At 38.2% G+C, this 4,810-nt stretch overlaps 1 pseudogene; it reads right to left on the bottom strand.

Moving 5' to 3' along the window:
* Positions 1-777: 777 nt before the first annotated feature.
* On the bottom strand, positions 778-4,528 carry LOC107848982 (annotated as a pseudogene).
* Positions 4,529-4,810: the final 282 nt, after the last annotated feature.

Below are 4,810 nucleotides of genomic sequence, written 5' to 3'. Positions count from 1 at the left end.
TATGCAGACCTTACCTCTTCTAGCTCGGATGTAGAGAGGTTGTTTGCGATAGACCCTCAGCTAAAATAGACATTCCAAAGCAATCCCAATAAATGAAGTAATAGCAGTACATAAATAATAAACTAACAACAATAGCAGGCAACTAGTAACAGAATGGATCGAACAACAAAACCCACAGATTCAACATAACTGTTCTTTATCTACTTTCAATAAATTAAATTACAACTCAATCAAAACAATAGCAATAGAATAATCTCATTATTGTTCCATCAAAGAAAAAGGACAAATATGACTCACATAACGGTTGTACAATACTACAGCTTTCTCAGCTTCTTCGACAGTGTTCATCGTCACAAATCCGAATCCACAACTCCTATCAGTCTCCCTATTATCAATAACCTACAAAAAAAATAAATGCAGTTCCACAAATAATAAAGCTCTAATTTTTTAATCTTTTTTAAAAAAGCTCAAACTTGAGCCATTATTACCTAGCAATCTCAACAACACCAGTCTGTTGAAAAAGTTGAGCCAATCCTTCACTATCTACATCATAAGGTAAATTCTTAACGAATAATTTCGCATCCTCAGGAGGTTCTTGATACTCCTCCTCTTTTGCTGTCATAACATGTGTAACAATTTTTTTTTGAAGGGCAAAGAATGGCTTACTATTAAAAGTATTTAAGAATTCTTTTGAGATAGACATAAAATAGAACACTCAAAAGCTAAGGTAAAATCTGATATTAGAACATTGAAAATAGGAAAATTTCAATAAAAACTTCAGAAAGTGTGACCCTCCTTAGCAACAGCTTCAAAAGTTTCACCAGCCATAAGTTCTGGTACCTCATCATCATCTTCCTGTGCTACAATAGCACCTGCAGTTGCATCTGTACCTGCAGCAGCACCAGATGCCTGCTTCTGGAACTGCTCAGCCAATTTCTTGAAGTTCTCCAAATTATCAGGACCCAGCTGGTGAATAATCTGATGAAGAATATTCTGCAATTTCTTTGTCTGGGGGTACCACTAACAACCCATGTGTTTGCAGTAATTGATGCTTGAACTTTGGGGTTAATGAATTGGATAACAACATCCTCCTTGAAAATGTTGACTTCTTCAATAGCAGGAATGACATTGACATCTATTCTTTTCAAGGTGCTTTGTAGTCTTTTTTCATCGGTTGTAGTTGTCTTGTGTAGTTGCAGAGAAGGAAAAAATGAAAAGACAGAAAGAAGGGTTTTAACATGTGCAACAGTCAATTTTTATTGAGGCTGTTTCTCTAATAAATGTATGTATTATCTTCATTTTTCATCAAACAAATGAGTAAAAAATTCCAAAAAAATGAGAAAAAGGATAAATGCAAATGCTGACCTCTTAGATATGCCACATCAACATTGTCTTAATTCTCTTATATATATATATATATATATATATATATATATATATATATATATATAGATTTTAAAAACATCTAAAATAAATTAATTCAAACAAGCTCATAATCTAGTTTTAAAACATCTAAAATAAATTAATCCAAACAAGCTCATAATCTAATTTTAAAGAACAATACTCTGTGAAAGAAAAAAAAAGAAAAGAAATGAAGGCAACTGAGACAAGAATGACCAAATAATATCTATATATAACATTTATTTTTATATTTTTAACTTTATTCCTGAGTACAAACAAAATAATTCAAAACAGAGATATTATGAAGAAGGTGACAAGAAAAAAGAGACAAAGAAAACAAAGAAAGATGGTTAATCATATAAATGAGTCATGACTAAATTATGATCTCTCAATTTACTTTTTTCCTTTTTACTTCTAAATCGGTGACAAGAATAAATGGCAATTTATTAACTAAGCTTAGCATAAGAAAATCAAATGAGGAATAAGAGCAAGAAATAAGGAGATTTTACAATTGTTATAGCATTGTGTATTGCAAGTGAATATGACATGCCTACCTCCCCATGCAAAAGCCTACTGAAAGGATCAAAATAGCAAAAAGTTATGAATACAACTTAGAATAGAAAAGGTTACCCTGCAATCTAAAAAGGCTGCTGTCAGTACTTGAATACTCCAACGTGTTTGATATTTGATTGGGAGCCTGAGACTTATTTGTGTCAGATCAAATAGCTTGATAAAATAGGAACGGGAGGAGGAGGTCTAGCAAATATTGCATCAAAAGCCACCGATCAAATATTATATATATTGAGTTTAACTTTTGTATATCAAATAGACAAAATAGTTTGGTGGACCCTTGTATTTATTCGAATTTGTACAGTGAAAGTCTCTACTTAAACTTTTATCATCTGAACCCCTCAACTCAATGGAACTCAATATTTTAAACCTCTCTGACCGTTGACCAAGCTTATATGGCACAAAATCTGTTGAGTTGGACAAAACGCGTGACTACACGCACCTGGGTGCGAGTGAGGGTCATTTTTTGGTCAATTTTCAACAACAACAACATACCCAGTGTATCCCCACCTAGTGGGGTCTGGGGAGGGTAAAGTGTGTACGCAGTCCATACCACTACTTCAGGTGAAGTAGAGAGGCTGTTTCTGATAGATCCCCGGCTTAGAATCAATAAAAATATAATAGAAACAATATATAAATGCATATAAACTTGTATGGTATGCAAAATAAACTAACAGCACCAGCCATAAGATACTACTAAAACTATAAATCTGAAATCGTAGACAACACTCAACACCTACGAACAAGAAACTTCAGACATAAATACAGAACACTCCCAGCTGTCACCGACACCCTCCCACCTCCTAACCCTCTACCCTAATCCGCCTCCTCCACACCTTCCTATCAAGGGTCATATCCTCCGTAAGCTGTAACTGCTCCATATCATGTCTAATCACCTCCCTCCAATATTTCTTCGATCTACCTATCCCCCACCTAAAATCATCTATAACCATTGTCTCACACCTCTGCACTGGCGCATCAGCACCCCTCCTCATCACGTGCCCGAACTAACATAATCTCACTTTTCGTATTTTGTCCTCCACCGAAGCAACTCCTACATTTTTCTAAATAATCTCATTCCTTACCCCATCCTTCCTGGTCTGAACATACATTCACTACAATATCTTCATCTTCGCCACTTTTAACTTTTGGACGTGCGATTTCTTAACTGGCCAACACTCCGCTCCATACAACATAGCCGGTCGGACTGCCACTCTGTAGAACTTACCTTTAAGCTTTGGGGGCACCTTCTTATCACATAAAGCTCCCGAATCAAGCCTCCATTTCAACCACCCTGCCCCAATATGATGCGTGAAATCTTCATTCATTTCACCGTTTCCCTTAATCATAGACCCCAAATACTTAAAACTCTCCCTCTTCTAAATGACCTGAGAATCCAGCTTCACAACCACATCATTCTCCTGCGACACATCACTAAACTTACACTTCAAGTACTCCGTCTTGGTCCTGCTCAACCAAAAACCTTTAGACTCAAGGGTCTGTCTCCCAATATCCAACTTATCATTAACTCTTTTTCGAGTCTCGTTAATCAATACCACATCATCTACAAATAGCATACACTAAGGCACCCCTCCCTAATTATGATGTGTCAACACATCCATCACCAAGGAAAATAAAAAAGAGCTAAGAGTCGATTCTTGATGCAAACCTATCAAAACTGGAAAGTGCTCCGAATCTCTACCTACCATCCTCACACGGGTCTTCGCACCATCATATATGTCCTGAATCAACCTAATGTATGCCACAGGCACCCTTCTACCCTCTAAGCACCTCCACAGAATCTCCTAGGGCACTATGTCATATGCCTTCTCGAGATCAATAAACACCATATGCAAGTCCTTCTTACTCTCTCGAAATTGCTCCACTAATCTCCTCACAAGGTGAATGACCTCAGTAGTCGAGGGACCTGGCATGAAATCGAACTGATTCTCAGAGATAGTCATAATCCTTCTCAGTCTCAACTCTACCACCCATTTCCAAACCTTCATAGTATGACTCAACAACTTAATACCTCTATAGTTGTTTCAACTCTGGATGTCTCCCTTGTTCTTATATAAAGGAATTATCGTACTCTACCTCCACGTTTCAGGCATCTTCGCTGGCCTAAAATGATGTTAAACAACCTAGTCAACCACTGCAAACCTGCCCCGCCAGTGCTCTTCCAAAAATCCACTGGAATCTCGTCTGGTCCCGTCGCCCGACCCCAGCGCATCCTGCGAATAGCCCTCTTGACTTCCTCAACCTCAATATGCCTACAAGGACCATAATCGTGACAATTAGACTTTTCTAAATCCCCTAACACGAAACCTTTGTCCCCCTCGTCGTTCAAGAGTTTATGAAAATAGGACTGCCACCTTTTTCTTATGAGGGCATCCTCAACCAACACTATACCATCCTCTCCCTTGATGCACTGCACTAGGTCCAGATCATGAACCCTCTGCTCCCTGGACTTAGCAAGCCTCTACAACTTCTTATCTTTGTCTTTCTCCTCTAAAGCCGCATACACGCTCTTAAAAGCTGCTGTCTTAGCTGCCATAACTGCCAACTTAGCCTCTCATCTAGCTACCTTATGCTTATCTTTATTCTTCTGTCTCTCCTCCTCATCCTTGCTCTCAACCAACTTAGCATAAGTCACCTTCTTAGACTCCACCTGCCTCTTAACCTCTTCATTCCAACACCAATCTCTTTGATCTCAAGACACCCAACACCTCTCTAGCTGTCTCCCTAATGTAACTAGCAGTCATCTCCCACATAGTTTCCACATCCCCTCTACTCTCCCAAGCCCCATGCCTCTTCAACTTCTCTCCTATCTCCAAAG

This window comes from Capsicum annuum, chromosome 12, assembly GCF_002878395.1.
Source record: "Capsicum annuum cultivar UCD-10X-F1 chromosome 12, UCD10Xv1.1, whole genome shotgun sequence".
In the NCBI taxonomy this organism is placed as follows: Eukaryota; Viridiplantae; Streptophyta; class Magnoliopsida; order Solanales; family Solanaceae; genus Capsicum; species Capsicum annuum.
This window is presented reverse-complemented; position numbering and strand designations above follow the sequence as displayed.